The sequence below is a fragment of the Canis lupus genome, chromosome 30 (assembly GCF_003254725.2).
Source record: "Canis lupus dingo isolate Sandy chromosome 30, ASM325472v2, whole genome shotgun sequence".
Taxonomy (NCBI): Eukaryota; Metazoa; Chordata; class Mammalia; order Carnivora; family Canidae; genus Canis; species Canis lupus.
Genome location: NC_064272.1, coordinates 35,177,936 through 35,204,612, shown reverse-complemented (window position 1 = coordinate 35,204,612; position 26,677 = coordinate 35,177,936). Strand labels below are relative to the sequence as shown.

At 41.4% G+C, this 26,677-nt stretch overlaps 1 protein-coding gene and 1 long non-coding RNA gene across 3 annotated transcripts in view; one reads left to right on the top strand and one right to left on the bottom strand.

The window, feature by feature from the left end:
- THSD4 (thrombospondin type 1 domain containing 4) overlaps positions 1-26,677 on the bottom strand; it is a 564,963-nt gene that overhangs the window by 392,953 nt on the left and 145,333 nt on the right. The window lies entirely within an intron of this gene.
- On the top strand, positions 1,514-25,742 carry LOC125754086 (uncharacterized). Its single transcript, XR_007407464.1, has 3 exons — positions 1,514-1,614; positions 2,014-2,101; positions 25,321-25,742. It is a non-coding gene; the product is annotated as an uncharacterized LOC125754086 (long non-coding RNA).

Sequence of the window (26,677 nt, the reverse complement as noted above, 5' to 3'; positions counted from 1 at the left end):
AGGTCAGATCATTCCAAGGAGCAGCATGTGCAAAGGTCCTGCCAGGAGAATGCAAAAAGAGACCAGTATGGTTGGAATAGAGTGAGAGAGGGAGAAGGGGTATGAAGCCAGAGGCATTGATCATGTGTGGCACAGGAGGTGATATTAAGTGTGCTGGGGCTGCCATACAAAAACCACAGACTTGGGGCTTAAACAACAGAAATGTATTTCTCATGGTTCCAGAACCTAGAAGTCCAAGATCAAGATACTGGCAGGGTTGGTTTCCTCCGAGGCCTCTCTCCTTGGCCTGCAGATGGCACCCTGTAGATGCCATTTCACAGAACTGTCCCTCTGTGCATACTCATCCCTTATACTGCTCTCTTTGTGTCCTACTCTCTTATCAGGATGCCACTCAGACTGGATGGGGGGCCCATCCCTAAAAGCCTCATCTTAATTTCACTTCTTAAAAGACCCTATCTCCAAATACAGTCACATTCTGAGCTACAAGGGTTAAAGCTTCAACATATGAATTTCAGGGGAAACAATTCTGCCCCAAGTAGAGGTCAGAGAAACAAAAAGAATTCCTAATTTTTTCCTAAGCACACAGGAAGCCATGGAGGGTCTGAAGCAGGGCAACATAACAAACAGTAACTGCCTGCTGTGCTGTGTGGACAGTGGACTGGGGGAGGAGTTGTTGGAGGTAGAAGCCAGAAGGCCACTTAGTAGGGTAGTTGCAGCAGCCCTGACAAAGAACTGGTGGTGGTGTGCACCAAGGTGGAGGCATAGAGGTAGAGAGAAGAGGCCAGGTAGAGGATGTATGTGTGAGGTAGAGAACATAGGACTTGGGCATGGATTGAACAGAAGCAATGAGAGGAAGACTGGCCTTGAGACTCCCAAGTGTTGACCCCAAAATGTTTGGTTTCAGCAACTGGGTAGGCAGTAATGCCATTTACTGAGATGGAAATAGATTTTATCATATTACACACATGCATAAAAGAGAACATGATTTCAACACATGAGGCTAGGTTCATCATTATAAGTCTTGAGAACAGATGTGTGAAGATAGAAAACAAGGCCAAGCAGCCAGTTAGAAAGCAAATCAGGAAATCCCTGGATCAGACTAAGAAGAATAAGAGCACAGTACTTTTCTAATCAGTTCAAATAATTTCTTGGAAGAGGCTGGATTCTAGGAGTTATTCAAATCATGGGTGTGCCAGAAAAAGTTGGATGGCTTCCAAAACCTGTGATCTTCCATGATAATAGAATTTTTAGATAAGCCTTTGACTGTCCCCTCCTAAGACTACACTTCTGGGCTTTCCTTGCACCTAGGTGTGGCCACAAGATGCCTTTTTGGCCAATGGAATGTAAGTGGGAGTGTCGTATGGCAACTTCCTGGAAATCTACATGTAAAACAGCAGGTCTATACGCTTTGTTCATTACTCTCCTTTCTTCTTCTATATCTTCTGCCTGGAATTGAAATATGATGGCTGGAACTCTAATTCACTCTTGGAATCTAAGAATTAGGACCAAATTCTAGGAATGGAACAGTGATGAAGTGGAAGGTTCTGGGTCTTGGAGACTTTGTGGAGCTCAGTCACCATGTCAGCATCAGATTATCTTTCTCTGGACTATTAAGTAAGGGAGAAATCAACTTCCATCTTGTCTAAGCCACTTTGGTTTTGGTCTCTGCTTCTTAACACTGAACTAAATCTAAGCAGATATAATGTGAGAGGGATAGTTGTTGGTACACTGTGGTGGAGACAACCACACACTGTTCTAAGCATCCTTTCAATTTAGCGATAATTAGTTTCTAAAGAATCTCTCCCAATTCCACAGTGTATGAGAGTCATAAAGTGTGGGTTGGGTTCCTAAAATAAAATCATGCTAGAGGGACAGGTAGGTAAAAATTTAAGAGCAGAACTATTTGGATTAAAAGGGGCAGAGCTCCATGCCTGCTACTTGAAAACCACTGTGCTAAATGACAGTGATGCTAGAGTTACTGAACTGATAATATATGAATAGTAATTTTTTTAGGGTGAAGACAAGCTACACAGATGGGAAGCCATCAACTGCTGGAGATCTGTTTGAGTGTACAGGCAACAGAGAGCAAGGAAGGAAACAGGTATTCCAACTGATCTGAGTATACTATATTGTCAGTGTAGCAGGACCTACATGCTATCCATTCATCTGTCAAGCATGTCTTTTTGTTAAGAAGAAAGGAGAGGAAAAAAGGAAGAAATAAACCCATATGTCTATGGTCAATTGATTTTCAACCAAAAGGCACCAAATCATTCAATGGGAGAATAATAATTTCTTCAACAAATGGTGCTGGGACAACTGGATATCTCCATGCAAAAGAATCAAGTTTGACCCCTTCCTCACACTATTTACAAATATTAACTCAAAATGGATCAAAGAGCTAAATGTAAAAATTAAAAATTTGAAAATCTTAGATGCAAACATAGGTATACATTTTCATGACCATGGATTAGGCAGGGGATTTTTAAATATGGTACCCAATGCACATGCAGCAAAAGAAAAAATATATACACTGGACTTCATCAAAATAAAAAAAACTTCTGTGCTTCAAAAGACACCATAAAGAAAGTGAGAAGACAACCCACAAAATAGGAGAAAATATTTGCAAATCATATAACTGATAAGGATCTAGACTAAAGAATTCTTACAACTTAACAAAAAGACAATACAATTTTAAAATGGGCAAAGGATCTGAATAGCTATTTCTCAAAAAAAGACATAAAATGTTAAGCAAGCAGATGAAAAGATATTCAACATCATTAGTTATTAAGGAAAAGCAAAATAAAATCACAGCAAGATACTACTTCATCCTCCACTAGGATGGTTGAAATGAAAAAGGTTGACAGTAACAAATGTTGACAGGGATGTGGAGAAATAAGAATTCCCATACGTGCTGGTAAGAATGTAAGATGGTTCAGGTGCTGTGGAAAACAGCTGTAAGTTCCTCAAAAAGGTAATGATAGAGTTACTGTATGACTGAGCAATTCCACTCCTATGTACATACCCAGGAGAACTGAAGACACATGTTCACATAAAGATTTGTACACGAATGCTCACAGCAGTATTTTTCATGATAGCTAAAAAGTGGAATCAATCCAATGTCCATCAGTAGATGAATGGATAAAAATGTGCCATATCCTACAGTTGAATGTTATTTGTCAATAAAAAGAAATAAAGAACTAAGCCATGCTATGACACGGAAGACCCTTGAAAATAGTATGCTAAGTGAAAGAAGCCAGTCACAAAACACCACATATTGTATGATTCCATTTATATGAAACATCCAGAGAAAGAAGGGAGATTAGTATCTGCAAGGGATAGGAGGAGGGGGTACATGAAAGATTAGAGGTTTCTTTTGATGACAGAAACATTCTGGAATTAGGTAGTGATGACAGTTATCCAAAAACCACTGAACTGTACACTGTGAAATAGATAAAAGAGTGAATTTTAAGTTTTCTGAGTTTTATCTGTAAAAATAAATAAAATAAAAAGAAGGAAAGGAGACAGGGCTAGCCTGACTTTCAAACCAAGGCCAAAAATGATCTCTGCCATATATCCATAAGCACTCAGGTGGAAAAAAATAATCAACATGAAGTACTTGTCATTTTACTTGAGTTTAGTCACTCTGAAAAAGTAGCAACTTATAGGAACAATTAAACCTTAGTAGGCAGGAAAGGGTTAAGAAAGGGATAACTCGGGAGGCCTGTGATGCCCAAGCCCTGTACATTTCAGAGAAAGCCCTGTCTAAAAGGACTGGCTCTTGGCCAGCCTCCTTGGAAGATAAGCCCTGGGCCCTTGGAATATTGTCCCATAAGACTGCTTATGTGTGCCCAAGGCCTTGGATACGCTCTCCAGTGTGACCACCCAGGTTTATCCTAGCAATGTGATTTAATGACCAAAACCTGTTTTTGCTTGGTGAGGGGGAGTGGGAAGGTGCTGGAGTCCTAGCAGCTGAGGTTAGTACTACGGATGCTGTATGCCCACATGACTGACCCCAATAAAAACCCTGGACACCAAGGCTTGAGTGTGCTTCCCGGGTTGGCAACACTTCTCATGAGTTGTCACATTCTTGTTGTGAAAATTAAGTGTATCCCTGCATAACTGTCTATTGCAGGAGATACCTGGAATCTTGCCCCTGGTTTCCCCTGGACTTACCCCAGGGCACCTTTTCCTTTTGCTGATTTTCATCTGTGATTTCTCACTGTAATAAACCATAACTGTGAGCACAACAGCTTTCCCGGGTCCAGCGATTCCATCTATCAGATTATCAGGCCTGAGGGGGGTCTGGGGAATCCCTCCCACACTGAGTTTTAAAGGCTCAGTATGCTGGCATATCCAGCATAAACACGCAAGCAGATCACACAGGTATAGAAACGGAGTATGATATTCAGTTACACGAGGGAAATATGGAACCTGACACAGGAGGCCACAGCTGTAACTGGAGCAAGATGGCAGCCTGAGGATTGAAGGGAGGACCTGAACATATTTACTCAGCCAGCCTTAATAACCAGCTGGCAGAAAAGGGATCCCACTCAAGAAGAGCAACTTTCACAGACCAGAATTCCAGAGAATCCTCGAGAAACAGAGGCAAGGTTATCCCAAAGCCTGGGAGAAACGTGATTTCCTCAAGAGTAGGATCTGAGGGATGGCCACAGAATAAGACCAAGAGAGAGCACGGGGAGAAAATTCTGGCATAGAACCCACATATCCATCCAGACTTGAAAATAGTGCCAACTTAGAAATCTAAGAAATTTATGCTTGTACTTCAGACTGTTATTTCTATAGAGTGATCTGTGAAGAAGTGCAATAGGATATTAATATGTATTTCACAGAGATCTACAATATGTTCAGAAGACACCGGGTTAAACAATTATAACTATTTTTGTTTGTTTGTTTTTAACTGCAGGACTTTCTCAGAGCCTTTAACATGCTAATCTACAGGATAAATTGTCACAATAGGAATATAACATGCTGTACTTCCAACTGTATTTGACCACAGAAGTCCCTTCCAAGCAGGATTTCAGAGATCCACTCTGTCAAAGACAGGGTTGAGAAATATTGTTCATCCAGGGAAATGAAAACTCATACTCAGCAAAGCATAAGCCCTTTTGTTTCAAAACTCTTTCTCCCTGAACCGTTTTGCCTGTGTGATGCTTTGCTTACCTTAGTTTCTTAGTAAAAGTACCTGAGAAGCAGGAAGGTATGTTGGAATGAGTACAGGCTTTTAAGGAAGATAAACCTGAGTGTGACCTCAGTTTCCCAAATGTGTTGATCACACTCCTCAGGGTTGTTAGGAGGATAAAAATGAGATATTTGAATTACCTAGCAAGGGGCTCACCATAAGAGAAGGTAACAATAAATATACAATTCCCTCCATCTCCCTCCTTATCTTGAGCCTTCCTGTTCTGTGTGAGGGCCAAAGCAGGCATCTCCATACCTCTTTCAGCGTTAGCAGGAAAGTATGCACATTGGTCACCGTGGCAGTGATGGCAATCTGTCCAATCCCAGGACCCCGGGAACCAGAGACCACAGTGAATGGGAACTCCAGGATAGGTTTGGAACTGGCCAGGAGGGGAGGCCTTTCTCAGCAGAGCAGACCCTATGGCTAGTGGCATGTGTAAGCATCACTCTGCCATTAAATAGCTTTCACTCATAAACTTCTCCTGGACAACCTCATTCTGCATCAGTGGTAATCTTGTTAACAGGGCAATAAGAGCTACCACACTGTAGGTGCATCCTAGGCATTGGGCAGCTTGTAACAGCAACCTCATTAATTCTCCCAGCAACTCAGAGTTAGCAAATAAAGAAAATAGACTCAGAGAGGTGGGATATCTTTGAAAGTCACAAGATTGGAACCGGGATGTGTCTGGCCTCAAACCTCAGCTAGCCACTGCTCTCAGTTCACAATGAGCTCCCATTGGCCAGCCTGGGCCCCTCTGCTTTGCAGTCCTATATCCAATTCCTGGGGGTGGTCTTGGGAAGAAAGTTCACCCACATCAAGAACCTGGTGTTGAATGATAATTGAAAATGTCTTCATCTTTCTATCATCCTGTCCTTACCTGGCAGATTGTAGGGGGTCCTCAAAGGCTCAAGTAATGTCCTCTGGGGACTGGTCATGCCTTGGGTTGGAATGTGTACTTTGATGTTTTAGAAAAGAAGATTAATGAAGAAAAACTTCTTGGTTCTTGGTTCCAGGTTGGTGGATGATTGGCCATGTAATTTTCATTCCCCTATCATCCATCAGCTCTGGGTCGTAGGGAAAAGTCTCCTATCTCCTTATGGGTTTCCCCAGAATCCCTATCAGAAAACACTTAGCCACCTTTCATCAGCAACAGAGCAGTTGGGGAAAGAGGTCCAAAAATTATGTGTGGGACCACTGGTGATGGATGGAAGAAAGGTGTTACAAACAAGCCTGGTGTGTTTATTGCCCGAGCCAAGGAGAGAAAATAGTCTTCATTGGACACACGTATCTGACAGCATCTGGATCCATTTAGTGAGCATATTTATTTCATAACAACATGAGATCATCATGCCAGGATGATTAATGATCTTTTATATCCTACCACTCTTTTTGCATACATCCACACGTCTGTTAAGGAGATTAATTATCTGAGATGGGGCAAATACGCATTTTGGTTCCTTCCAAATTAGCAGCACCTGAGTTCTTGGAAAATAATTTCAAGGTTCTTAGGTAATGGCTCTTGCACTTTCCCAAGGGGAAATAGTGATCTAACCCTCAAATTGAGCAAGAAACAAAAAAGGAGGAAAGAGAATTTGGGCTGAAATTTTACTGATAAGACCGAAAAATTTACTGCCAAACATATTTTTAAATATGCAGTATAATACCACACATTATAACTACACTGGAGATAGAACACATTGGAATACATTGGAAGAAAAATGCTGTTCTCTATATGGCCAACTTCAAGGATAAGTGATGTCCCCCTGAACGCCATCCAGGAGGATTTACAGTCTGAAGTAACAATTGTCAAAGCACCACCCAACCTCTGAAAGGAGCACAAGGCTTTCTCTTTCATGCCTCACCTGGGAGGGGTGGCCCAGATGGTTCTAACCAAAGGTTCTGGTCACAGCCAGATGGGGCAGGCTTACTCATGTTTCACAAAGCATGAGAGGTCCCAGCCTTTGTATGATGGTCTTTTTGGATTGCCTTCTAGAGCAAGTTCTCCTCCTGGGTGGTTTCTGGGATGTGCTGCCACGATGGGAAGCATCCCACTCGCAGACAGAATAAATGGACCGGGCAGATGGGGCCAGCTCTGCTCTTCAGCCCCAGTACTCTTCCTCAGAGACATGCCCTTCTAAACTCTTGCTCTGATCCTGAATGCCCATCTAGAGCCAACCAGGCAAAGGGAACCCAAGGAACCTGCTCTGGAGCCAAGCCAAAGGGTCCTCATGCACCAAAGTGGAGCAGCCCAACGGTTCTCATGAGAGGAGCCAGTAAGAAGGGCCTGGGGCATATCAACTACTGAGCATGAGAAGACTTCCTGCGTCTGCTCAGTGGTATTCTCGAGGTAGTAACCACGCCAGAGTCACAATGTCAGGCCAGGACTAATCTAAATACCAGCAAAATAGCCTCCGATGACCCCAGGCACCAGCACAGCAACCGGTGATGTAGTATCTCCCAGATGGATGGCACTAAACTGCAAGGCTCCAGGGAAGGAAAATCAGTAGTAACATGGAAAAAACTGAAAAAGAAGGTTCTGGAAAAGGCGACATAGTCAAGGTCCAATACCAGTTGCTATCAGGCCCACAGCCCTGGTTCTTCCCACAGAAACAAAAACAAACAAACCCATCTAAGATGTATTGATTGCTTTATCCAGAGCTGGCTTGTAGGAGTACCACATTTATAAGCTAGCGCATATCACATTGTTCGGGACAACTTTAGAGGCCATTTATCATTTGCCTCCCCATTCCCTCTTTGGCCAAAGCAGACAAGAGTGTCTGCCAGAGATTTGTTGAAACAGCCCATGCTGACTACCCGCTTCCTGCCCTATAGCTCTCTGATCTGAGGCTCCGTGGGCATTGCCAGGAGGTTCAGCCACTGTGCCGGTTGACAGGGGAAGTATGGGTGCCCGGAGCTTGCGATGGCCACACGTACTGACTGCCTGAATCACTTGGCAAAGCTTTATGAACACAGATCCCAGTGTTTCTTCCAGAACTGGAAGATCAGAGTCTCCTCCCAGATGAGGGAGTTTAGGAATCAGAAGAGCAAGAGTTGTAAGAGGTACACACAACTCATAAACGCAGACCTTACATCACGGGCCAGCGGACTTAGAGCTGCATGTAACATTCTCCAAAGGCAGACTGCCATTCCTAGGGCCCAAACCGAGGCCTCACAGGGAAGGCAGCCTCCTGAGCCCCTTGTGCAATGCAGGGTGGTAGAGGAAGGAGGGCTAAATGAGGATCCAGAAGACAGAGCAGCTCAGGAGCCACGGTGTTGCAATGGGGGGAAATGGGTACAGACTCGATCAGATGAGGGGAAGCCCTGAATCTTCATTACCTGTTGCTTTAGCTCATTCCACCTGGGCATCCCCAGGCCATCCCACTTGGATATTGGACATTAACAGGCCCTTTGCAGGTGGTGTGCACCATGCTAGCTACGGGGCTTGCTCTGAGCAGAGGCCCAGGGCCTCCCCTTTGGACAGGACTGCTGGCCCTGCTCTTCTTATCTCCCTGACTATAGCCTTTCCAGCTGTGTTCTGGCTTCAGTGCTTGTTTCTGGACCTCTTGGTTCTGGTGACTCACTGGCCTTCCCTCCTGGAGTCATCAGAGTTTGGCTTCTCTATTTGGGTCTCAGCTCTGCTCTGCACACCCCCACTTTCTACCACTTCTGGTTGTTCTCTCCAAACCTGGGGAAATAAATGTCCATGTGGTCTCAGGCCCATGGAATTCCATCAAACGAGGATCGAAAATCTTGCCAGGGAAGGGAGACTCAGACAACACTTGGAAGCTCATGTCTTGTGAATGGAAAGATTTTCTGGGCTTGAACCTACTACTTTGAACCTCAGCCTTCAGAAATGCCCCAAATAAACCAGTTCTAAACCATGTCTTGCTCCCACAGACACTGTCCAGTTCTTGCCTGACTGTAAAATCAGAGCATCTGGAGTTGTTGTGGCAGACAGTGTGGACATCAGGCAGCAGAGGTTGGTCCCCAAAAAGCCCCCCGGAAAGAGGGATCAAAAGGCACCCCATATCTCTGATGTCATGTACTGCAAACACCGAGTGGTGTCTCATCTGTTCTTGACAAGTTCCACTGGCTAGAAGAGTGGACACTTAACCATGCAGATATCCGGGCAGCATATAGTTCAGCTATGTTGAAGCACACATTCTAATCAGAAACTTTGAACGGTAAATTGAGTCTAAAATTACTGGAGGAGGTCTCTAGGTAGCACCAAGAAAAAGTGTTATAAAAGAGATATTAAATTACTTCTCAAAGGAAAGAATCACTCTAATGTTAAACTGGAAAAAGGAGAGCCCAGAACAGCAAGGAAACTCTTAGAAAAGGCAGAGTAATAAAGGGAAACCCATTGCTCCAGATACTAACACATTGTATGAAGGAATTATAATGGAATCACAGTAGGATGCAATAGACCGTTTATTTTATTTTATTGTTATTTTTTTTTTAAAGATGGGGAGGGATACGGGGCAGAGGGAGAGGGAGAGAAGGAGAGAAATTTCTATACCCAACATGGAGCCCTACGTGGGACTTGATCTCATGACCTGAAAACACGACCTGAGCCGAAATCAAACATCAGATGCTTAACCAAATGAGCTACCCAGGCACCCTACTTTTAAATTTTTACTTATTTATTTGTTTGTTTTTATAATAGTTTAAAAATATATCTCATAAAATATATATGTGAAAAAAATGAAAATATATATTTCTGTCTATATAAACTTTAAATAAGTTACTGTCAACAAACTCAAAATGGTATCATGTAGGCCTAAAATGATAGCTAATAAACAAAGAAGCGGTTTGGAAAATGGCTTATGATGTAATATGAAATCTTTAGAAAGGCAAAATAAAAAATGTATGGACACTGAGTAAACTCAAGAAAATATATAAAAGGGAAAAATAGATGCATCTGTGGGAGCCAGTGTGTGTGCTAGAGCAGTGGCCCTTCTCATACCTACCAAATCAATGTCTAGGGGAGGGAGCTGAGCTGCAACACTCTGCACGGTTCCCCAGGGAACGGCTTCAATCTTCTGTCATAGGTAGAAACCTCTGGGCAAGAGTTCAGAGCCAGGGATAGGAGTCGAAAGAGAGCCAGGCTTCACCTCCCACCCCAAGGAATGAGGGTAAATAAAAATTTTGTAGAAATCTAGACAAGTTGTAATTATCAAAAAAACATGAACAAACAATTCATAAAAGTAGAATATAAATGACCAGAAGAGCTGGGAATGTGCTCAAAAAGAAACTAAGAAATAACATTTTTTTTTTTAGAATAGCAAAGGTGGAAAAGAATGATTATCCTCAATGCACACAAGCATATGTTCAAAGATGTTTATTGAAAGCATTGCTTTAAATAGCAACATCCTACAGACAACCTAGATGGCCACCAGTAGGTGATTAATAAAACATGACAGTCCATCCATTAAATGGGGTACTTGGTGCAACTGAAAATCATGATCTTAGCAATGCAGGCTAAGCAGCATTATAAATAATATGATCTCAGTTTTTGTTTAAAAATATTAAATAATCTATAAAGTCAAATAATTATGGCAGTTATTTCCAAGTGACGGAATCAGAGCTGATATTTTCTCTTCTATCTTCAGTCCCCATTTCTGTCTAAAAACATACAAACAACAACAAAACCCCTCAACTTTTATTTTTTTATTTTTTATTTTTATTTAAACATTTTATTTATTTATTCATAGAGACACACACACAGAGAGGCAGAGACACAGGCAGAGGGAGAAGAAGCAGGCTCCATGCAGGGAGCCCAACATGGGACTCGATCCCGGGACTCGATCCCGGGACTCCAGGATCACACCCCAGGCTGCAGGTGGCACTAAACCACTGTGCCACTGGGGCTGCCCCCCCTCAACTTTTAATGAAAGAAAAGTTTTAGGTATTTAGGGAAAAATGACCTGAGGACAGATCAGTTTTCCTTGTCTTACAGCAAAGACATAGATTATTTTAAATGAAATAAGCTCTGCCCAGACTTTGCTATCTTCTTTAGAAATTGTTATGTCCTGGGGCAGCCCTGGTGTTGCAGCGGTTTAGCACCGCCTTCAGCCCAGGCCCTGATCCTGGACACTTGGGATCAAGTCCCACATCAGCATGGAGCCTGCTTCTCCCCCTGCCTGTGTCTCTGCCCCCCCCCCATCTCTCATGAATAAATAAATAAAATCTTTAAAAAAAAAAAACAAAAAAAGAAGTTGATATGTCCTGCAGCACCTGGGTTGCTCAGTCAGGTATGCATGCAATTCTTGATTTCAGCTCAGGTCATGATCTCAGGGTTGTGTGATCAAGCCACATGTTGGGCTTGGGCTCCTGGCTGGACGTGGAGTCTGCTTAAGATTCTCTCTCTCTTTCTCTCTCTGCCACTCCTACCTCCAAGTTAAAAAAAAAAAAAATCTTGGGTCCTAAAATGAGGTTATCCAATTAAACAGATATTGTTTTGAACACTGGCAAAATTTCAAAGCAAAGAGATCCTCCCTGGCTGTGATTCAGAAGGTGGGAAATGTTGTCTGGGAAGAAGATGTTTATCAAGGCACTTTGTTGCTTTCTTAAAACTTGCCAGCACAATCCATTTATTTTATTATCTGGCTTATGATTTCTTAATTTGGAACTTAATTGAGATCTCATATACTCTCACTACTGCCAGACATTACACAAAAAGCTGAAAGCAGAAAAAGCAATCAAAAAGAGCACATCATAATCTCTAGGTTTTTACCATTACTTCTTAGTCTTATATTAGTATCTTCATGGGTAATTTTGGGGGATTAATAAGTGTTAGGGCTATAAAAAGCCAAACTCTGTCTAGAGAAGGCACTGAGTGATTTAGTGGATGAAGTGACAGGAAACTTGTACAAACACAGCATCTAGTCCAGAAATAGCAGCTAAGCCAATTTCTAACAATCAGCATTGGTTAACCCATCCCTAGTTCCCAGGATCCCGATGCAGCTCTAAAAGTGCCTTTTAGACTAAAGGTCCTCATTCTGGAAAGATACTTCTCTAATTCCCATTAAAAGTGTTATTCCTGTACTTCTGTTAACTTGAGTAGGTTTTTTTTTTTTAAGATTTTATTTATTCATTCATGAGAGACACACACAGAGAGAGAGAGAGAGATTGAAAGAGAGAGGGAGAGGCAGGTTTCATGTAGGGAGCCCGACGTGGGACTCGATCCTGGGACCGCAGGATCATGCCCTGAGCCACAGGCAGACGCTCAACTGCTGAGCCACCCAGGCATCCCTACTTGGGTAATTTTTGAAGGAAAAAAAAAAAACATGCAGGAGTGGTACATCCTTGAGGACAGAACAGATAAAAATAATATTTAAGAAAAGGTTCTATTTTGGAAGGTATTTGGAAGGATAGATAGAAAAACTTTTCTTATATGAAAGTTTGGCCTTCGCTTTACAACAGGGGTGAGAATTTATCCTTATATTCCAGACTGCTCCAGTGTAAGATTATATTCTAAAGAGACAAAAAAAAAAAAAATCAAAAGGCACATACATGAAGATTCCATTTCTTATATCCTGGGAGTATGAGAGTTAACCTCCTTTAGTTTAGGCTTTCTGGGTCCAGGGAGCATGTACACTTACTTATTTTCTCTTATAGAATCCCCTATTTCTATCCTGAGCCCTCAGTTACAATGCTTTTTAGAACTTTTTTAAAAAAAAGATCAGGGTCTCTTCTAGTGCCAGATGAAGGGGCAGGCTAGCCAGGCAGTTGTCAAGAAGCCAAAATATAAGGATAGCCTAACTGGAGAGAGAAAGAAAGAGAATAGTATTTTCTAGAACTTCTTTCAAAGAGGATCTGTAAATGGTTGAAAGTTTTCTGATGAGGGGTCAGTGGTTGTCATGACAACAGAAAGAGGTATGCTTAGGTAACAGTGGCTGGTCACCAAAATGCCTCCTCAGGTAGGTGGTTCCTGTTAAGGGCATTGTTTTTATGTTGCTCAATGTGGCACGCTAATTTGAGGCCAGAACAAGGAGCTGCTGCCCTCAGTGGCCCTCCTTTCTCCCCCATCATTCAGATGCACTTCTTCTCTAAATAACATGGAACAAATATTGGAGGAATATCAAAACATCCACTGTCCTTAGTTACCCCTACCAAGAGACTGAAGTTTGAAAATAAGAACTATAACGTGACCTAAGTTTTAAAAACATTCAAAATGCAGTAAAATATTTAAAACAGTTCCACAAAAGTCACCCAACTCCATCCCCCCTCTCTGCATCATCGTTCTACTTTCCCTACCGTCCAGCTCAGCAGGATGAATGAGGCACGACTCAGATGAGAGACTCCCAGGAGGCCAGGGAAAATCTGAGAGCACCAGGCTGGTGCAGACGGAGGAGACAATGGAGATGGCTGGCACCAAACTGTGTGGTGCACAGGCTGAAGGCCATCTGCGAAGGAATGCAGTACTCTGGGGAATCTGGAAAGCCCACACGATGGGAGACATCATTGTAAAGGAGGCTGGAGGCCTTTAAAGATACCCAGCACCTGTGTAGAGTATTGTGTAGGTAGCTCTCCTTCCTTATTTCACTTGATCTGAGTATTAATCCCACAAAGTCAGCCCTGCTATCCTATTTCACAGATGAAGGGTTTAAGGAATGGCCCCAAGTTTGTGCAGTTAGCAAGGGCCTTACCTAGAACCAAATCTATGTTTGTCTGAATTCAATGTCCACGCTTTTTTCAAGAGACAGAAAACACAGCCATCTAGGAAAAAGGCAGAGTCACTGGACTTCACATCAGGAGACAAGTATTCTATCTTGGGGTTTGACTCTTCCTAACTTTTGGGAAAGTCACCTGATCTCTCTGAGGGAAACCGTATGTATGTGGATGAACACGGATGGTATAAGAGCAAGGATAGTAAAAATGACAATTCTTTTTTTTTTAAGATTTTATTTATTTATTTGAGAGAGAGAGAGAGAGAGAATGCACAAATGGGGAGGAACAGAGGGAGAGGGAGAAGCAGACTTCCTGCTGAGCAAGGAGCCCAAGGTGGGGCTCTATCCCAGGACCTTGGGATCATGACCTGAGCCTAAGGCAGACACTTAACTGACTGAGCCACCCAGGTGCCCCAAAAATGACGATTCTGATTAAAATAAAACCCAAGAGGTTCATTGGATCTGATGCTGAGGTGCCCAGTCTGTGGGAGGAGCACCAATATCAGGGCAGATGAGGAAGGAAGAAGTTGTTGAATGGGATCTCAGACACCTTGAAAGGGCTTCCGAGGTAAGGGTCCCTAACCAGGCTGGATGGTCACAGGGAAGGACTGAGGCCTGAAGCCAAAGTCACCCTCGAAACCCAACAACAAAGATTCTGCTTCCCCAACCATGGAAGATCTAAATAAACAGGTAAGCATTGGACCAGGGGCTTAAAGAGAAATTAGGTATTAACTCCAGATTGAGGAAAGAGGGGGAGTCCATTATTTTGAAGGAGGGACTATCTAGGGGATCCTAGAAGAGAACAAATGAAGCCTCATCAAGTGAGAAGAAAATAGTGAGATCAGAAATGTGTATCTGATTTTACAATACACATAGTTGATGCCCTGGTCCAGTAGCAAAATAATGAATGTGTTGCATTTTTGTTTGTTTGTTTGTTTGCTTTTTTAATGTCTTTTTAAGTGAGTACTGCAGACGACTGGAATGGCCAGTTACTAATGGAAGAGGGTCATGAAAAAGAATAAAATTGGAGGACTCAAACTTCCCAACTTAAAAACTAACTACAAAATTACAGTAATGAAGACAGTGTGGTATTATCATAAGGTTAGATATATAAGGACACCTGGATGGCTCAGTGGGTGAGCGTCTGCCTTCAGCTCAGGACGTGACCCTGGAGTTCTGGGATCGAGTCCCACATTGGGCTCCCGCATGGAACCTGCTTCTCCTCCCTCTGCCTATGTCTCTGCCTCTCTCTGTGTCTCTCATGAATAAATAAATAAAATCTTTCATTTTTTTAAAAGTCTAGATATATAGATCAGTGGAGAAGAATCAAGCATCCAGAAATAAACCTGTATAAATACAGTCAATTGATTTTGGAAAAAGTACTGAGAAAATAATAGTCTCAATGAATGGTGCTGGGACAATTGAATAGCCACATGTGAAATAATACAGTTAGACCCTTATTTCACACTATATACAAAAGTTAATTCAAAACGGATCAAAGACCTAAAATTTAAGAGCTAAAACTATAAAACTCTTAAAACAAAACACAGGGGTCAATCTTTATATACTTGGATTTGGCAATGGATTGTTAGATAAGATACCCAAATCATGCACAACAGAGAAAAAAATACATAAATTGGGCTTCATCAAAATTATAAATTTCTCTGCATCAAAGGATACTACCAAGACAGTGAGAAGACAATATACAGAATGGTAAGAGAAAATATTTGCAAATGATATACTTGATAAGGGTCTAATATTCAGAATATATAAAGAACTCTTATAACTCAGCAACAAAAAGACAAAAAAATTAAAACATGGGCAAAGCACTTGAGGAAACATTTTTCAAGATAAGACACAAATAGCCAACAGGCAAATGAAAAGAATCTCAATATCAGCATTCATTCAGGATGTAAATCAAAACCACAATGATATACCACTTCACATATACTAAGATGCTATAATTTGTTTTAAAAGGGAAAATAAATAAATAAATAGGAAAATAACAAGTGCAGTGAAAATGTAGAGGAAATTACTTAATTTTATGTTATGTGAATTTCATCTCATTTAAAAAAACGAATAGAAAAAAATGGAAGATTCAAATATAACCAGAAATGAAAGAGGAGACTTTACAACTGATACTACAGAAATAAAAAGAATCATAAGAGGCTACTGTGAACAATTACATGCCAACAAAGTAGATAGCCTAGAAGAAATGGATATATTCCAAGAAATACATAAATCAAGATTGAATCCTGAAGAAAGAGATAGTCTGGATGACCTATAACTAGTAGGAGATTAAAACAGCATAAAAACTTTCCAACTAAAGAAAAGCCCAGGACCAGATGGCTTTACCAGTGAATTCTACCAAACATTTAAGGAAAAATTAATGCCAAGTCTTCTCAAATTCTTCCAAAAAACTGAAGAGGAGAGAATACTTCCAAACTCATTTTATGAGGTCAGTGTTACTCTAATATCCAAAGCCAGACAGTGATACTACAAGGATATAAAATTACAGGCCAATATCTCTAATGAATACAGATGCAAAAATCCTCAACAAAATACTAGCCAAATTTAAAGGATCATACAAATGGGATTTATCCTTGGAATGCAAGGATGGTTCAGTATACAGAAATCAGTTAATGTTATTCACCATATTAGCAGAATGAAGGATAAAAATCACATGATTGTCTTCAGAAATGCATAAAAATCTGACAGAATTCAATACCTTTCATGATAAAAACTCTTAACAAACTAGAAATAGAAGGAAATTACCTCAACATAATAAAGGCTATATGTAGAAAATGCATAGCTAATACAGTCAATGTTTAAAAACTGAAAGCTATTTTTCTAAGATCAGGAATAAGTCACTTGCTACTTTTATTCAATATAGCACTGGAAATCTCAGCCCAGAGCAAGTAGGCAAGAGAAAGAAATTAGAGGCATCCTAATTGGAAAAAAAAAAAAAGTAAAACTGTCTTGTTTGCAAATAACATAATCTTCCAAATAGAAAGCTCTAAGGATGCCACAAAGTAGTTATAACCACTAAATAAATTTAGTGAAGTTGTAGTATACAAATCAATATATAAAAATAAGTTGCACTTCCACACACTTCCAATAAACTATCTGAAAAGGAAACTAGAAAACAGTCTCATTTGCAAGAGCTCCAAAAAATACCTCCAAAACTTAGAAATAAACTTAACTAGGAGGGTGAAGAATTTGTACACCAGAAACTACAAAACACTGATGAAACAAATTAAGGAAAGACAGCTTATGTTCTGGGTTGGACTGTTTAAGATTGTTTAGATGTCCACACTACTCTACGAAATCATCAGATTCAATGCCATCTCTATCCAAATCCCAATTTTTTACATTTTTACAGAAGTAGAAAACAACAGTACTAAAATTCACATGGAACCACAAGAGACTCCAAACAGCCAAAATAGTTTTGAGAAAGAACAAAGCTGGAGGGATCACACCTCCTGATTTCAAAATATATTACAAAGCTACGGTAATTAGAATAGTAAGGTGGGGTGCTTGGGTGGCTCAGTCAGTCAAGTGTCCAACTCTTGATTTTAGCTCAGGTAATGATCTCAGCATAATGGTATCGAGCCCCATTTTGGGCTCGGCACTCAGTGCGGTCTACTTGTTTCTTTTTCTTTGCTCCTTTTCCTACTCACTCTCTCTCATTTTCATAAATAAATAAGTAAATAAATAAGTAAATAAATAAATTCTTTTAAAAAATAGTGAGGTACTGGCATAATATAGATGAATAGAAGAAAGTAGAGAGCCCCCAAATCAAACCACATATATATAGTTACCTGATCCCCCGTAAGAGTGCCAAGAATACATAACAGGGAAAGAATAGTCTCTTCAATACATCCTGTTGGGAACACTGGATATTTACATGCAAAAAGAATGAAATAGGACCCTTATCTTATGCCATATATAAAAATCAACTCAAAATGAATTAAAGACTTAAATGTAAGAAGTGAAACTATAAAACTCTTAGAAGAAAACATAGGGTAAAAGCTACATGACATTGGTCTTGGCAGTGATTTCATGGATATGACACTAAAAGTACAGGCACCAAAAACAGAAATAGACAGTGAGACTATATCAAACTAAAAAGCTTCTACATAGCAAACAGAACAACAGAGTGAAAAGGCAACCTGCACAATGGGAGGAAGTATTTGTGAACCATATATTAGATATGGGTTTAATTTCCGAAATATATAAAGAATTCCTACAATTTAATAGCAAAAAAACTAATAAACCAATTAAAAATTGGGCTGAAGACTCAAATAAACACTGTTCGAAAGAAGACACACAAATAATTAGCTGGTACATGAAAAGATGCTCGACATTGGTAATCATCAGGGAAATGTAAATCAAAAGCACAATGAGAAATCACTTCACACCCGATAGGATGGCTATTTAGAAAAAAAAAAAAAAAAAAAAGGACAGTTAGTGTAGGCAAAGCTATGGAAAAACTAGAACTCTAGCACCCTGTTGGTGGGAGTGCAAAATGGTACAGCTGCTAGGGAAAATAGTATGGAGATTCCTCAAAAAATTAAAAATAGAACTACCATATGATCCAGCAATACTACTTCTGGGTAGGTGTCCAAAAGAATTGAAATCAGGATCTCAAAGAGATACCAGTACATCCACGTTCCTGCAGCACTGTTCACCAATAGCCAAAAAGTAGAAACACTCTAAATGCCCATTGACAGATGAATGGATAAAGAAAATATGGTATATAAATATGATGGAATATTATTCAGTCTTAGAAAAAGAAGGAAATTCTGTAATGTGCAGTAACATGAATGAACTTGGAGGACATTATGCTAAGTGAAATAAGCCAATCGCTGAAGGACAAATACTGCACGTTTGTGCTGATATACCTAAAATAAACTCACTGGGCATCCCTGGTGGCTCAGCGGTTTAGCGCCGCCTTCAGCCCAGGGTGTGATCCTGGGGATGTGTCCCACGTCTGGCTCCCTGCATGGGGCCAGCTTCTCCCTCTGCCTGTGTCTCTGCCTCTCTCTCTGTCTCTATGTCTCTCATGAATAAATAAATAAAATCTTAAAAAAAAACAAACAAACTCACAGAACCAGAGAGCAGAACAGTGGTTTCCAGGGGCCTGGAAGAGGGAGAAATTCGGAGTTGCTAATCAATGGGCGTAAAGTCTCAATTATGAAGATGAATAAGTACACTGTCTCTGCCATTAACAATTCTATACCCCACACTTAAAAATTTAAGAGGGTAGATCTCAGGTGTTTTTGCCACAATAAAGTAAAATTTTAAAAAATAATGAGAGGTAAACAAATGGCCCACAAGTACATGAATATATGTCTCACATTGGCAGTGGGCACAGGAGAAGAATGGGAGAGGAATGAACACTAAGACCCATCCTAGATACATTTCAAATGTTATCTCATGGAATCCTCACAAGAGACCCCATGACGGTGATATTATTAAACCTATTTTGCAGATAAGGAGACAGAGGCCCCAAGCCATTCAGAAATTAGTCATAGTTAATAAACGGCAAGGTTGGAACAAGGCTTCTCAATAAATTACCAAAATGGCAGCACCAAGATTATGACTCAAAGGTATAGGACGCTTTCAGACAACCTGAAAATTGGACTCTTGATTTTATGGCACTTTTACAGTGTGATAACACATAAAAAATACCTGTGATAAAATTTTATGCCTATGAAGCCATGGACACAAAGCCTTGGCCTGTGCTGAGGATAATGCAGGACAGGTGCTGCACAGACTTACGCATGCTACTTGGCCAACTCCCTCAACCCTGCTCTATATAACTGCTTCCCTGCTCCAGAGACACACACCAAGAAAGACTTGGCAGGAATACACATCTTGCCCCAGAGATACACACTAACAGAGACAACTGGCCTCAGGGAGGCTTCGGAGGCTACCTGGTCTTAGTGGGTCTGAACACACGTGCACCGACCAGATGCACCTGAATCACCTAGGAAGCTTGTAAACTACAAATTCCTGGGCCTCATTCCAGAGCTCTGGGGAGTAAGGCCCAGAAATGAGAATTTGTTAAAAGCTCCCCAGGGGAACCTTTATACGTGGGTGTTGAGAGTATAAAATGGAACAGTCCCTTTGGAAAACAGGCTGGCAGTTTCCTAAGAAGTTAAACACAGAATTACCACATGGCCCAGTAATTCTACTTCTAGGTATATACTCCAGAAAAATGAAAACACACATCCCCACAAAAGCCTGTATGGATTTTGGATATTCTCGGCAGCATTATTTGTCGTCTGCGAAGTCCCTCAGCTGGACAAAATGTCCATGAGCTGGCAAATGGACAGACTAAATGTAGTGTGTTGGATAATGGAATACTAAGGAACAATAAAAAGGGACAAACTGCTGATGCATACCGCAACATCAATGAACCTTAAATACTTCACTGTAAGTAAAACAAGCCAGATGCCAGGGGCCACATCGTGTATGGTTCTATATCTATGCAATGTCCAGAAAAGATAAGTTTGTAGAAACAGAAATTACAAAGATTGCTAGTTACTGGGGTGGAGGATGAGAAAGGTATTAACACAGGCACAGGGATGTTACTAGAGAGATGAAAATGTTCTCAAACTGATTTATGGTGATAGTTGTATAAGCTGTAGATTTATTAAAAACAAGTGAACAGTATAATTTAAGTGGGTAAATTTTATAATATGTAAAATACACCTCAATAGAGCTGGAGAACCACTGAATTCCAATACACTTATCTTATGAAGAGGAAACTAAAACACAGAAAGGGAAATGATTCACCCAGGGTCACAAAGTGAGTTTACACAGAGCCAGAACACCTCTGATGTATGCCTCTGCAAAAGGAAACGGAGGGCTGGGGGATGACCTGGTAAAAGGATCCGAAGTGGATAGCCAACATCAATGAGTCACGCCCCACTAAACCCTTTTCCCCCACGAATAGCAGGAAGCCGGCTTGTTTTGCTTGAACCATCCAGGAAAAGGGCTCAGGAAGCAGCTGGAAGGCAGTAGAAGGGCCTTGGAGTCAGGAGGCCTGAGTTCCAATCCTGGCCCCCAAAGTTAATGGCAACCCTGGACAGGTCATTCGGCCTCCCTGGGTCTCATCTTGTTCCTCCATTTGTAAACAGAGCTGATAACATCACACTCCAGGATCACCATGACACTGGTAAGGAAGACATTGAGTAATCCAGGCAAGAGATGATTCCAGATGATTTCCTCCTGCCTAACTGAAACCACAGATGTCCAGGCCAATCTGCTTATCTAAACGCCACAATTAGAGCATCCCTTCCAGCCTTTGGGAACCCGCAGGCCCTATCAAGGTTCCCTGATGCAGGCACCACTCTGATCTTGGTCCCAGCCCCAGCTTGATCCAAGTCCCCAGGTGTCATAAAACTCTGGAAAGGGGAGACGGGATTGTATTTCTTTACAGATATGACAGCCCCAGACTGAGAACAATATATGTTTAAAAAATAACAACTTTCCAAGTGGCCACCGATGCATCAAATACTAGATTGGGCGTGGTGTTATTACAAGACCAAGAGAATGTAAAACATCCTGTAATATATCTCAGCAGAAAATCTTTGCCAAGGGAAAGAAATCTGTATTCTATCTGAGAGGAATGTTTGGTAATTGTTTGGGCCTTGGATAAACTCAGGCCATAAGTTTTGGGCCAGGCGTTTACATTATGGGCTAATCATAGAGCCCTGATGTGAATACAGGCTTTACAGAGCAAGGAGAGCGAGCGTTACCAAGATGGTCATGGCAGCTCCAACCCTTATGGAGAGACGTGCAGCCTGTGTCAGGGTGGGCGAACATTCAGACCAGGATGTTTTATTAGAAGAAAAAAATGTAAACGCTGCTATCTCCCAGACTGAATCCATTTCAGTGGATCCTGAGCTCTTAGCCTGCGCGATCAGACAAGAATGTCAACGTGGCCAGAAGGTGAAGTGATGAGGGGACCCGTCCAACTCTGCTCACTTGGGCCACGTTGTGTTTGCTGTATTCGTTCCAAAGGAAATCTGACTTCTTGGAGGAACCTGTTTGTGTCATTGAGTAGTTAGTGCCTGGTAACTGAACCAGACGGTGACTAATTCTTTGCAAAAGGTCATTTGGGACAGGCGAGAAGACAAAGGAAACAGAGGCTCACATCTCATGACAGTAGAGCTGGCTTCAGCTGGCAGGAAGCAAGCTTAACTGGAGAGCATTTAGCTCAAAGAGGTGTTAAAGACCTGCTGAAAATGTAATTTTAAGCACCAGCAGAGGGGAACAGAAGGCACTAGAAGGGGGAAAGGAGTAAGGCAGGAAAGATGTGAAGAAAAGCAAAGGTCAGGAGGGACAAACATTTAAAATAGGAATGGCAAATATTTAACGAATGAGCTGCAAATGACCTCACCCAGGATTCAGGGTGGCCTCAGAGTCACCCAAGCAGCCCGCGGGAGACACTGGAAGTGTGTTCCTTGTGAGCCTCCCAGGGCTGACGGCAAAGCCTAGGTTTTTACTTCCAAATAAACACAGAAGTGTACCAATCTGCCTTTACGTCCTCTCCCTCCCCAAAGTCCACTAAAACGCCAGTAGAACAATTACAAATAATTTAAACTATAAGGATAAAGGCAACAGAAGGAGACATCAGCAAAGAAAAAGCTTTTGCAAACTTGGAGAGAAGTGGATGGAAGAGCTGTAAGAGAGTAAGTTGCAAAAAAAAAAAAAAAAAAAAAAAAAAGAGAGAGTAAGTTGCAAACCCAGTGTCTGCTATGAAAGATACTGCGAGGGCCAGTGCCAACTGGCCTGATGCCCCAGAAGCTCCACCCTTGGAGGCACACCTTCACGAAACATGGGGCCCAGATACATGACGGAAAACTGGTACCGAGCACACTTGGAGTGTTCAGACCACTTTGCATCCTCTCCAAGTAGGCAAGAGGGCTCTTCCCTGGAGAAACTGAGAAGGGGCTGCACACTCAGCAAGTAGACTTAGTGAAAGACAGTGGTAGGGGGCAAGGGGCTCCTACAATATAGCATCAAACTCTTTCCTCCCCAAGAAAGGCTTATCAGCCACCTACCCCACCCACACACCTAGAGATTTCAACCTGGATTTTGGTGCCTTACTGTCAAAGATAAATACTCACTACAGGTCAACAGACATTTGGGGAAAGCCTGTGGCATGATAGGAATGGTCAAAACAAACAGAAAAATCACTTGGAGGTGGAAGAAATTCAGGGAAAAGAAAAAGAACCTTTAAAAACCTATTATTTTCTTAGAGAGTTGAACACATTAAGATACTGCATCCATGAAACAAGAACAGGATATGAGGTTAAAGAAATCATCAGAAAACAGGAAAGAGCTCCTGAAAATTACATGATCATAAAAATTAATATGTTCAACTGAGAATCTAAAACATAGCCAAGCAAACTCCCCAGAAAATAGACCTAAAATCACAACAATGGAAAATAGGAGAGGAGGGGATCCCTGGGTGGCTCAGCGGTTTTGCGCCTGCTTTTGGCCCAGGGCGCGATCCTGGAGTCCCGTGATCGAGTCCCGCGTCAGGCTCCCTGCATGGAACCTGCTTCTCCCTCTGCCTGTGTCTCTGCCTCTCTCTCTCTCTCTCTCTCTCTCTCTCTCTCTCTCTCTCTCTGTGTCTATTATAAATAAATAAAAATAAATCTTTAAAAAAAAAGAAAGAGAAAAAAAGAAAATAGGAGAGGAAAGAAAATTTGAGACACTATCCAAAAAGGAGTTCCAAAAATTAAAAACAAAACAAAACAAAACAAAAAAAACACACAAAAAAAACCAGTAAATACAGAGAAGAAACTCATCAAAGAAATACTAAAAGAAACTACCCAGGAATGAGTTTCTAGGTTGAAAGGCCCATCATGACATGTGCATAAGACACAAGGGACCAGACCATTCTCAAATGATTTCCAAACATTGATTTCTAAGACTAGTTTAATTATAAGCCAACTATAGGGGTGGAATGAACACATTTTTTTTTTAGATATGCAAAAACCAAAAGTATTTCCCTTGCTCACTTCCTTAAAAAGCTGCTAAAGGATGTATTTCAGCCAAGCGGAAGAGTAAACAGAGAAAGCAAAACACACGGGATATGGTAGACAGGGACTATGAGAATAGACGGGGGAGCTATGATGTCCTCAGCCTATAACACAACCAGTCCATACTGGAGCAGGAGGTGGAGAAGGAGGACTATGTAGGGTAAGATCTCCAGGAGAAAGTGAAATGTAAATGAGCACTTGGAAAAATTGATAGATGTCAGAAAAATACCGCTAGAGTTAATTTTATGTGTCAACTCATTTGGGTCATGGGGTGTCCAGATTTTGGTCAAACATTCTGAGTGCGTTTGTGAAGGTGTTTCTGGATGAGATTAACATTTGAATCAGTAGACTGAACAGAACAGATTCCTGGCCCTTCCCTACTGTGGATGGGCCACATCCAATCAGGTGAAGGCCCAAATAGAACGTAAAGGCTGACCCCTCCTGTCTGACTGTCTTGATCTGGGGCACCGGTTTTTTCCTGTTTTGGGGTCTTGAGCCTGCTGGCTTTCAGACTGGAACTACACCATCAGCTTACTTAGGTCTCCAGCTTGCCAACCACATATCTTGGGGTATTTCAGGCTCCATAACTGTAGGAGCCAATTCCTCACAGTAAACAAACACACCCATACATATATGGATACATATATACATACATCCTATTGGTTCTATTTCTCTGGAGAATCCTGACTACTACGGATATATTATTTAGAAAGTAATATGGTAACATGTGAAAGAAATGTAGTGAACAGTAGTTCCATAGTCATAATAATATAAATAATGACTACTTAAAAGTTCACTTGTAACTACATGGAGCAGGTTAGAGAAGGGAAGTGAAGCTGAGGGTGGCTGGTTTAAGATTGTTAAATCCAGTTCCCTTACAAGAAGTCAAGAAGGAATATCCAAAATGGATAACTCACATTGCCTAGAAATATGGAGTTAAATGCCAAAAGAAACAGCTCAAGAAATTGAAGAGAGCTGCCTCTGAGGAGTGGCTAGGATTTGGGGGGAATACTGTTTTTCATTATAAGCCTTTTAGGACTATTTGAGTTTTAAATTATATGCATGTGTTCATAAATAAAAGTTAAAGAAGGGGAAAAAAGGAAACCAGATTTTCAAGACAGATCAATTAGGATGTGATTATATAGGTTAAAAATAACTTGATTGGAATTGGCAGCAGAAACAAACCTTCCTGCCACCTTTAACACGTGATGACAAGGTCACTTATTTGCAGCCAACAGCTTTTTTAGATAGTCAAGTGTTTTACAGGTTTTAAACAAAATACAAAGGTAACTAATTTATATATTACGACTAAAAGAGATACTTCTATAAAATAAACATTTTTTAAATTAAGCACTAATGAATGATGTATCTCTGCTCTTCTTAGTGATCAAAGCCTGAGATAAATTTAATTACCACGCATTTGGCTTTCTTGGAATTCAGTTCTTGGAAGCGAAGAGCTTTTGCAAGCATCGGATGTCACTGTAAACAAGATCACTTTTAAAAGCAGCTCAGTAAGTTGACAGGCATGGAGGTCCCAAAAAGACGTTATAGGACAAATGGAGAAAAATCCAAATGACACACGAATGAAAGCCTGGGACTTGACTAAAACCTCCAATGGCAACATCATTCGTGGATTTTAAGTGTTTGGGACATCTGGGTGGCTCAGCAGTTTAGCTCCTCCCTTCGGCCCAGGGCGTGACCCTGGAGACCCGGGATCGAGTCCCACGTCGGGCTCCCTGCATGGAGCCTGCTTCTCCCTCTGCCTGTGTCTCTGCCTCCCTCCCTCTGTGTCTTTCATGAATAAAGAAATAAAATCTTTGAAAAGAATAAAAAATTTTAAAAAATAAACTCTTAAAAAAATAAAATAAAAGTGTTCTACTGCCCTATTGTGAACACAGAACCCACCCTAGCTGGTTTAAGCAGAAATGTATTTAAATGACATTAGGTAGTTAACAGAATCTCCAGGAGAGCCAGCTTGGAAGCCACTGAGCCAGGAACAGAGGACATCCCGTACCAGCACCTGTTCCTGGGAAGCCCTAAGGCTACATATCCTGGCACTGCCATTCACCAGTTGGCACCACCATTACTACCAACAGGATATGCATGGTACAAGGGACCAAGGCAATCTGATCCAGACCAGAACTTCCAATGCCCATCTCCCTACTCCATCATCACTGAAAAGAGAGAACTAGTAAATATTTGGGGGAGGGGGTCTGATGCATATCTTCCCTGGAGAAAGGTGGGTGAGGAGGTTTTTATCATGTGTGGGTACTTCTCCAGTGCACTGACACCATCCCCTTATTCTGGATTATTTGGCAGGGAGGGATCATCCAGCTAGAAAAATAGGAAAGTGAATTCCAGTCATTCGTGCCCTGTCAGGAAGAAGCAAGAGACATGTCTTGTGATAAAAGATGAGCCCCAAACAGGCTAAGGCAATGCCAGGCGGTTTAGAACTCTACCCCCTATTATTCTTTGTTCTCAGTATAGATCGTTGTGTATCTGTTTTGTGAGTCACATAGGCATCCGGTTACTTGTAATAATCAGATCTCTGATTGGTTCATACTCATTTAACGGCTGCTTAATTAGTTCCCTTGAAAACTGGACCTCAAAAGGGAACCCGCAAAGGGATGGCCTGGGTACCTACCCTGCCCTGGGCTACCAGAAGTGGAGCTATTTACTTTTCTCAGAATGGAGAGATATAGGGAGTGAGGTAGGGAAGGAGAGATAGAAAATGACCTCTG